The sequence below is a fragment of the Humulus lupulus genome, chromosome 6 (genome assembly GCF_963169125.1).
Source record: "Humulus lupulus chromosome 6, drHumLupu1.1, whole genome shotgun sequence".
Lineage (NCBI taxonomy): Eukaryota > Viridiplantae > Streptophyta > Magnoliopsida > Rosales > Cannabaceae > Humulus > Humulus lupulus.
This window is the reverse complement of record NC_084798.1, coordinates 33,111,445-33,122,981: the sequence shown is the minus strand read 5'-3', so window position 1 is coordinate 33,122,981 and position 11,537 is coordinate 33,111,445.

Genomic DNA, 11,537 nt, shown 5'->3' with positions numbered 1-11,537 from the left:
AAATGTTGGAATATAACATAATGAGCTAACGCTCAGTAAGTAAATCTCATGCATACACATACACATGAATGTCGTGAGTTTGAAGTGCACGTATACTAATATGTTTGTTTATATACTTATGCATTTCATTTATTGCTCATACACTTTCAAACATTACTTTTATGCTCTTTCTTTTACTTTCACATTTTTATGGGCCCGATTTCACTTGTGCACACTGTTTGATTTGGCCAATGCATGCAAGGCTTGTTACACATATCATATAGAATCCCATGGGTTCTCCTCCGACTAGCCATCACCGCAACTAGGCTCATCATAACACTCATTTCATCGTTGCCATAGCTGCCATACTTATTACACATATGAAGGAGAAAGACGGGAACATAGCAAACATATCTGAATGGTCAACTCTGACCTAACCCATACTAGTAGGCAGCCACTATAAGCCTTATAGACCTCCGTCTTCTTTACTAAACTTACTTAATTGCTTCATCAAAACAATGGCACCATTTTTAAACATCTTATTATCACTTTGCTTAAGCCTTGTGTCATTAAAATGTTTAACTTCACATAAGACATTTCACAATTTTTCTCATATTCATATGCATGGTCTTATATCACATAATAATGTATTACATAACTGTACATGCCATGCATACATGCTGATGCTGAAATGCCAATGTTCGTGTTCATGGTTCATGTTTGATGGTATTCAATCAAGGCATTGTATCACATCTCATATAACTCAAAACATCTTTAGTCATAATACATGAAGATTTGGGTTGGTGGCGTTGTTATACCTTAACGTAGAGCTATGGCTCAGGTCTAAGGTTTCCAGCCTAAAATCTTAAATGCTTCATATATCATAACATATAACAAAATCATGAACATAAAAGTAATCCACATATTCATCAACATAAGAACACATACTTGCACATAATTCATATCAATCTTAACCAAGTAAGACATCTTTCACATATCACGAAAATTCATCAATTATATATCACACAACATCATTATGATATTCATATATAACTATTCTTCACATACATATCATATGCATCATCATCATTCCATACTTAACTCATCAGATATATACAATCAATGTAGTCATGCATCTTATAATTAAGCACAAAATGTGAGATTTACTTACCTTAGGTCCTTAGCTTATTTTAAAACTGCTCACCAAGAGTCAATCAATCAAGTCCATACAAATCCTATTCAAGGCACATCATTTATTAAATTCTATCGAAATTGTAAATATACACTATTGAAAGTGTATATTAACAATACCAAAAACTATATAAATGATAATAATAATTCTATAAATAAACTTATTTCAATATTAATAACAAAATACCTTAATAACAATACATATGTGAATGTATATATTCAAATAGTCGTTTTATAAAAGAAATCATATTTTTAATATTGAAATATCAATCTCAATGGTATTATAAATATACTTTCTCTAAAATTCACTGGTATTACAAATATCAATAACAGTAAGAAACTAATATTCGATATTATTTTAATATTCAAATATTAACAAAAATATTAATATACAATAATAATGGTTAAATAATAGGTTTAATATAAATTACACTTTTCATATATATATACATGAAACTGTATTATTGATTTATTTAACAAAACAATAATAATAATAAATAAAATTAATTAATCATAATAATTTCTATATTAATGGAAAATCAATTAAATATGTATTTTTTATAATTTATTTAATATTTAATATTTTCTAGAAAATTGGACAGCACAACGACTACAAAATGGACAAACCCAAAATCAAAACCTGTATCAGAAATACATATAATCCCAGACAGTCAGTAGAATTACAGAAAAATATTCAATATATCAAGAATATATAATTATATACTATAAATACACATAATAACAATTACTCTAATCAATCACAATTAAATCGCAATATATAGGTCAAAGAAATTATACCACAATGATCGGGTTTCACAACAAGCCAAATGATGATTTTCTGAAACTCAAAACGTACTTCGGAACCTTGAACACTAAGTTTCGACCGTTGGTCTACGGTGGATCGCGGTGGCTTGTGGTGGGCCCACCACCCAACTATGGTAGATGCAGGAACAATTTATTGGGTTTTGAAGCCCACGACACGAGGAACACCATGGTGGTGACGGATCGACAAACGGATGCCCGAGGTGGCCGAATTGCAACTTTGAAGTCGCGGGGTGGCCAAACTTAAATTGACCGGTTGAGGTGTTTAATCGGCGAGTGAGATCTAGATTCCCGCGTGGTCGATAGTTCGGAGGCCTCTGAATCTAACGGTCCGGCGCGTGGCTATATGTGGTGGCCGGAAAGTACTCCTGCGTCGTCGGCAACAGTAGCACGCAAAGAGGAGAAAGAGAGAGAAAGAAAGAGGAAGAGAAGGAGAGAGAAAGAGAAGAAAATTCTTCTGAGAAGAGAGAGAGAGGGGCTCGGGTAAAACGCTGAAGCCTCTCTTTTTTTTGAAATTACACTTGGACCCGAAATATTAAAATTATTTTCAAATAAGCCCTTTAGCAAAACTTTCTTAATTTTATAAAAATCCTCAATTAAAATTATATAATATTTAGGTCCAATACTTTACTACTCAAGTTTCTCTATCTCTTTAATCTCATTAACAATATAAAATAATGTTTTAAATACTATTTTTCCATTACTATTTCTTAAACTTGTACATTTTATGTATTGAAACTCTGATTTATAATAAAAAAATGTATTATGAAAATGTTGGATATTACAACCCTTCCCCTGTTAAAATAATTTCGTCCTCGAAATTTCAAAATAAATTGGATAATCGAAGAAGAAAACTACCATTACAAATAAACAAAACAACATTACACAGCATAAGATTTTATACACAACAATTACTTTCACCTCGGAAAATGAAACTTATCCTTGACTTGTAATCCTTATCATATATAAAAAGACGAGGATGTGTAAACACCTCACATGAGGAATACAATATGGAAAGAAAGGAAATGAGCTATAACAAGAGTATAAATTACAATGAATGTATACGAAAATACAAACGAGTCCTCATCATCTATACTTCTGAACACAAACCACATAACGTAAGAAGAGAAAATGACCATCATCATGAAAACATCCATGATATTCATCTTTTACAGTCAATCAATTTTTTTTTTTAAGCAGATGCAATTGACTGGTTATACCTTGATGATAGAGGCTAAATTGAGCAACAAGTTTGCTCAATAAAGAGTTTATCGGCATATATAATTTTTTTTTGGATAACTAGAAAACAATTATATAGCCGATGGAGATTATTCTTTAAAACCAAGTCTCTGTGAAACCCTTTCGTTGTCAAAACCGACTTCTTGCCCTGAATGAGAAATAGTGAGATAGGCCATTCATTAGGTACTAGTTCAGAAAAGCCTGACTCTCATTCTTTCTCTAAGAAAACATTTGAAAAATCAAAATTGTTTCCAAATGTATAAAAATAATAAAGGGCGTATTGATACTATGCTAGAATGCAAATAACCGTGGCCACTAGGAAATTCACACACTTAGCTTAGTATCCCCTCATTGAATAAAACATGGGATAAGTCTTGACTGACCAATCCACCACTTCATCTACTAAAACAAATAATTCCCACATATCTAATAAGATAGACATGTCTCATTTCAACACCTATACCAATAATACTCAGTTATCACTTCACACAAGTAATACATTAACTTACTTTCGGGATAAAGCAGCTAATATACTATAATTAAACCGCCGAAAGTAAACTATAGAGTAATTCAGTAAATAACATTTATCACCTCGATTCATTCAACAATTCACAAACTGTTTCCATGTTCAAGTCAGGATCGCAAAATCAATAGAAGTGATTTCTTTGTCGACGACATTTAATAAGTTTGACTTTCATCATCAGAAAGGATAGTGTAACACATATTAAACAAGATAAAATCTGTGATATCTATCTTGAAAACAACCAAATTCAAGGATCCACTGACCCAACAGTTCAACTCATTTTTCTATAAATAAAATTCATCACATACACACTAGAACACAATCAATCTCAAGCTTTTAAAAACCAAATCATTATTACTTTCGTCCATTACCCAAGCTAAGCAACACATGGCATCCTCATCATCTCAAATGAACTTAGACCTAACTTTATCTTTACCTGAGCCAAATCTACCCACTTTTGAACCTTCACCAAAAATTTCTAAACCCCTACCACAGCTAATGGTGTATCCTACGATACACATCCCAGAACAAAAGACTCAATTTCCCAGAGTTTGGCTTCCCAAATCTTACTCTGATACTGGCCTTGTCACGGTGGGGGATTCAGTTATGCTCGATAAAAAGGTGGCCGTTAGTATAGGTCAAAGCATACTCACCCCTAAAGACCAAATAATTTTATCTCATAGGTCAGACCTACAAGCTGTAAAAGATTCCTTAGTCCTTACCATTCAAGCGAAAGCGTCAGTCTCAAACCTAGGCCAACGGGTTCTTGCAAGAGAACAAGAGGTTGACCACTTGAAAAGGTATATAGAAACACAAAAACAAGAGATGCTAGCCATTAGAAATGCTAATAAGAAATTGACTCGAGAGAAGGAGAAGTTGGTTAAGGAGAATGGGACTTTAACTAAACTTCTAGCTAACTACTCAATCGATATGAAGGAAAAATGTCGGACACTGCAAACTACTGGGGAGAACCTTATAGTTGAACAAAAAAAGTTGATCAACGAGGTAGAACGCGTCCAGAACCCCAATCCTTAATGTATTATGTACTTTTATATATATATATATTTACTACTGTTTCACTAAAGTTTCTTATTGTGTGCTTTCAGCGACAACTTAAAACTCTACTCTCCAAAACACTAACCTAACATATTAACCCTTTAATATACTAATTGAACTGATAGGTCACTTTCAAAGCTTGAGAATATCAAATAAACAACCCAAACATCGACATCGATAAATCATCAATTATTTAACACATCAATAATAAAGGCATGCATTAAGATAAATAACAAGCTTCAGTTTCTCTACCGAGTATGGGAATAATCATTTAATCCAAACTCATACTTATATCATGGAAACTCAAACCCACAATGAGTTTCTAATACAATTATAAAACATCATTAACATACATTAACTAAAATATGGATAGATTATACTAACCATTAATGTGTGGCATGCCTTGTGGCGGAACACAGTAGAATTTCAGATCCCAAAATTTAATAACATAATGAGTATACGACATCTACAAACTCAAATCTCTGATACCATCTGTGATGACCCTAAGGTAGGGTACGTTCGCCACATACTCGTCATTCTAGGGTTTACGAGTATGTTAGGCACTTGACCAAATGAATTAAATAAAATGATACTAAGAAATACATAAAAATTTAAAACTTATATATAAACTTATTAATAGAAATTATTACACGTATGAATACTTTAAATTTAATATAGTCATATAAAAACTCTAAACCACTATTGCATTGCTACTGAGTCCGTGCTCCACAAGTTGCTCAACAGTTAAAGCCACACCTGGAAAAATGTTGGAATATAACATAATGAGCTAACGCTCAGTAAGTAAATCTCATGCATACACATACACATGCATGTCGTGAGTTTGAAGTGCACGTATACTAATATGTTGATTTATATACTTATGCATTTCATTTATTGCTCATAAACTTTCAAACTTTACTTTTATACTCTTCCATTTACTTTCACATTTTTATGGGTCCGATTTCACTTGTGCACATTGTTTGATTCGACCAATGCATGTAGGGCTTGTTACACATATCATATAGAATCTCATGGGTTCTCCTCCGGCTAGCCATCATCGCAGCTAGGCTCATCATAACACTCATTTCATCGTTGCCATAGCTGCCATACTTATTACACATTTGGAGGAGAAAGACGAGAACATGGCAAACATATTTGAATGGTCAACTCTGACCTAGCCCATACTAGTAGGCAGCCACTATAAGCCTTATACACCTCCGTCTTCTTTACTGAACTTACTTAATTGCTTCATCAAAACAGTGGCACCCTTTTTAAACATCTTATTATCACTTTGCTTAAGCCTTGTGTCATTAAAATGTTTAACTTCACATAAGACATTTCAAGGCATTTCACAATTTTTCTCATATTCATATGCATGATCTTATATCACATAATAATGTATCACATAACTGTACATGCCATGCATACATGCTGATGCTGAAATGCCAATGTTCGTGTTCATGATTCATGTTTGATGGTATTCAATCAAGGCATTGTATCACATCTCATATAACTCAAAACATCTTTAGTCATAATACATGAAGATTTGGGTTGGTGGCGTTGTTATACCTTAACATAGAGCTATGGCTCAGGTCTAAGGTTTCCAGCCTAAAACTTAAATGCTTCATATATCATAACATATAACAAAATCATGAACATAAAAGTAATCCACATATTCATCAACATAAGAACACATACTTGCACATAATTCATATCAATCTTAACCAAGTAAGACATCTTTCACATATCACGAAAATTCATCAATTATATATCACACAACATCATTATGATATTCATATATAACTATTCTTCACATACATATCATATGCATCATCATCATTCCATACTTAACTCATCATATATAGACAATCAATGTAGTCATGCATCTTACACTTAAGCACAAAAGGTGAGATTTACTTACCTTAGGTCCTTAGCTTATTTTAAAACTGCTCACCAAGAGTCAATCAATCAAGTCCATACAAATCCTATTCAAGGCACATCATTTATTAAATTCTATCGAAATCGTAAATATACACTATTGATAGTGTATATTAACAATACCAGAAACTATATAAATGATAATAATAATTCTATAAATAAACTTATTTCAATATTAATAACAAAATACCTTAATAACAATACATATGTGAATGTATATATTCAAATAGTCATTTTATAAAAGAAATCATATTTTTAATATTGAAATATCAATCCCAGTGGTATAATAAATATACTTTTTCTAAAATTCACTGGTCTTACAAATATTAATAACTATAAAAAACTAATATTTGATATTATTTTAATATTCAAATATTAACAAAAATATTAATATACAATAATAATGGTTAAATAATAGGTTTACTATAAATCATACTTTCATATATATATATATATACATGAAACTGTATTCTTGATTTACTTAACAAAACAATAACAATAATAAATAAAATTAATTAATCATAATAATTTCCATATTAATGGAAAATCAATTAAATATGTATTTTTTATAATTTATTTAATATTTAATATTTTCTAGAAAATTTGATAGCACAACGGCTATAAAATGGACAATTCCAAAATCAAAACTTGTATTAGAAATACATATAATCCCAGTCAGCCAATATAATTACAAAAAAATATTCAATATATCAAGAATATATAATTATATACTATAAATACACATAATAATAATTACTCTAATCAATCACAATATATAGGTCAAAGAAATTATACCACAATGATCGGGTTTACCAACAAGCCAAACGATGATTTTTTGAAACTCAAAACGTACTTCGGAACCTCGAACACTAAGTTTCGACCATCGATCTACGGTGGATCGCGGTGGCTCGTGGTGGGCCCACCACCCAACTATGGTAGATGTAGGAACAATTTATTGGGTTTTGAAGCCCACGACACGAGGAACACGATGGTGGTGACGGATCGGCAAACGGATGCCTGAGGTGGCCGAATCGCAACTTTGAAGTCGCGGGGTGGCCGAACTTAAATCGACCGGTTGAGGTGTTTAATCGGCGAGTGAGATCTAGATTCCCGCGTGGTTGATAGTTTGGAGGCCTCTAAATCCAACGGTCTGGCGCATGACTATATGTGGTGGCCGGAAAGTACTCCTGCGTCGCCGGCAACAGTAGCACGCAAAGAGGAGAAAGAGAGAGGAAGAGAAGGAGAGAGAAAGAGAAGAAAATTTTTCTGAGGAGAGAGAGAGAGGGGCTCGGGTAAAACGCTGAAGCCTCTTTTTTTTTTGAAATTACACTTGGACTCGAAATATTAAAATTCTTTTCAAATAAGCCCTTTAGCAAAACTTTCTTAATTTTATAAAAATCCACAATTAAAAATTATATGGTATTTAGGTCCAATACTTTACTGCTCAAGCTTCTCTATCTCTTTAATCTCATTAACAATATAAAATTATGTTTTAAATACTATTTTTCCTTAGTATTTCTTAAATTTGTACATTTTATGTATTGAAACTCTGATTTATAATAAAAAATGTATTATGAAAATGTTGGATATTACACTAGCTAGTATGAACGGTTCATCTTTATACCATTTATCATTGACGTTGATACTAGTGATATTATTTTCAATGATTGTTTTCTTTTTCTTCAAATCTGTATTGAACCATTTACATCGAAATAATACCACCAAATAAGCACCACTAAAAGACAATTGGAGTATTTCTTCAAGTTGTCTGTAATAGTTAAAACATTTTGTTCCAGCAACACACGCTCCACTATTTTGTGTAGTTCGATTTCGATCTCGATTGTATGAAACAAATCGAACTTCATTCGCTATACATGCTTGATAAGAGTAGGTCTATAGATCTGACCCAGATGCTAAAGCTAGCAATTCATTAGCATGCTCTAATGACCCGAGCTGGTGCAAGTCATATATCTAATAATAAAAAAATATATTAGAATGAGAATGTGATTTTTGGTAAACAAATTGCTAAGTACAAGTTAACTTCTTATGAAACCATGGACGCAACTCTTTCTTTTGTGTCAATTTATGATTAGCAGCAAGATCTCTTTGTTGCACCTCAGTTAGGTGTTCCCTGTTAATTAATTAGCAGTGTCAAGACTATATGGGGGGAGTATATTGAACAAAGAAGAATGTGAAAATTAATGTTGTACTTACTCTAAATACACTTCAGTTTCCGGTGAATTATCCAATATGAACCACTCAGCTTTATTTCGAGTATTTTTGTCGAGGGACACTGGAATTCCCTTACTAGGTGAACGACATTGAGATTCAAACACTCTGAGGTGTCGATTCACATACAGTGCATCTTCATTACGATCAGGCTGATTAAATTTTGTTTCCACACCTTTGAAATACATTGAACAAAATGTCAAAACCTTATCTGCAACATATCCTTCTACTATAGACCATCATATCCTATATATTAGAAATAATAACAATTATCACTATGTGATAATAACAATCCTATCCTATATATGATGTTTTATAAGGTCTTATTTTATAATGTTTAAGGTTAAATATTCTTTAAAAATTAAAACTGCATTTATTAGGAATGTTATTATAGTTATGATTGTTATTAATTTCTATTTTAATTCTTGTTTAATTAAATATAATTGAAATTAATTATAGGTAATTATTTCCATTCGTAGTTTTCAAATTTGTCAAGATTTTTCATAATTAGTTATTTTTTTAATTATCAAACTTATTTTATCTTCTTTCAAATTAAGGTTAAATTTATGAATAAACTTTTTTAAAAAATTATTTATTATTTGTTAAGTTTATTATTACTTTGCTATATTACTAAGATTATTGTAAAATTCATATTATAATTATTATTATTTAATTAATTAATAATATAATTATTAAATTAATTTATTATTATCTAATTATCTTATTAAATTAATAAATTATTATGAAATTATCTTATTAATTATTACATTAATATTTTATCATTTAATTATTTTATTCTGAACTCCAACCTACCCTATTACGACCTAATGGATCCCTTAAACAAATTTGTTGTTCATATTTTCTCCTCCAACACGTGGCAACTCACAATGACTGGCTCGGACGGTCATAGACGTCTTCGGAGTATGTTATCTCCCGAGAGCTCTATTCGAGTCGAAGATCCTTTTAGGTAAAGTCGTCTGTCTTCGCCAGTGGGTAGGCTGTGAATACCTTAAAGGTAGATTACTCTTCGAGGCTTGCCCTCAGAGCTTGAGGTCCCCTAGCTCAGGCAATTAAGGTGAGGGGGCTCTCCTCCCCCAGTTGTCTCCTAGGATCGAGGTTTCGGTTCTCGGACCTAAGATATGGCGCCAGGTGTCAGCCAGTGCAGGGTTGCAGCGCCAGAGGATCGTATGACAACCTTTTTGGGCGATTCGTCAACAGTGTTGTCAAGTGTACGACTCAACAATTTGCACTCCCACTACGCCGTCTAACATGGAGGTACTTACAGCACGCCCTGACAGTACCTGACAGCACGCCCTTTCTACGGTGGGTCTCGCAGATCTCACTTAGATTGTGGTCTCTATTCAATGCAACCCAATGCATTAAATTTTTATTAATCCCCAATAATGGGAAGACTGTGCTTTAATTACTAATGATTAGTATTAATGACCCCAGTCTCTATAAATATGGGTTGAGGGTCTCACTGTAAGGGGGTTGGGGTTTTTTAGAGAGAAAACACCTTGTAATCGGAGCAATCTAAATGCTGCCTGAGAATACACCATTGGAACTTGCCATCACAAGCTTCCGATCCTCTTAATACTAGAGACTTGTGGACTAGGGTTCTTTTATAACCTGAACCACGTACAAATCCTTGTGTTTGTGTTGCTTGTTTCTTTAATCTCTCGTTTAAAGGTTGATAGTGAAAAGGATAGTCAACATTTTGGTGCTTTCCTTGAGAGCTTGAAGAAAGCATTTGGAACACTTAGCTATGGTGACTACACGAAGAAACGTTACAGATGATATACTCCCTCCCATCAGAGTCGAAGGAGGGGAACCCAATCGTCAACCACTAGGTTCAAACATGTTTCTTTCCACGTGCATAAAAAAAATTAGTCACTTGTGCAACAACATGTTTAAACTTAGTTTTCGGTACTGTAAACTATTCAGAATTGTCTGAAAATTTGCAGGATGCTCTAAATAGCTACAATATACACGGTCATAAAAAAATTGCGCCGAAAACTATTCATGGGTCGAGAACACTGAGAGCCCCACCGGTAGGGCTTAAAGTGAAACTCCTATAAATATACATACACACGACCCACATTATACATATATATTTGTAAGAAAATATCTAAAATATATACAACTATGTATATACATACACGACACACATCAAAGAATATATATATACATACACAAGTGATTAACACATTATATATATTTATAAATTAAATAAATTAACTCAATATATATAAATACACATACCCACGGAAAATACTATGTATATATATTTATAAAAAAATATGAATAAATAAAAAACTAAAATATATAAAAATATATACAGATCACATTATATATATAAAATTATATGTATATAAATACATACCTTTTCGATCAATCGGTTCTGAGCTGGCAGCGGTGGCGGTTGGGGTGCTCCGGGCTGGCGGAAATAGTGGGTGGGGTACTCTGGGCTGGTGGCAAGAGCGGGTGGGGTGCTCCGGACTGGCAACAGCAGCGGGGGGGCGGGGGGGTGCGAATCCCTAGCAGCAGCAGCGGGCGGGTG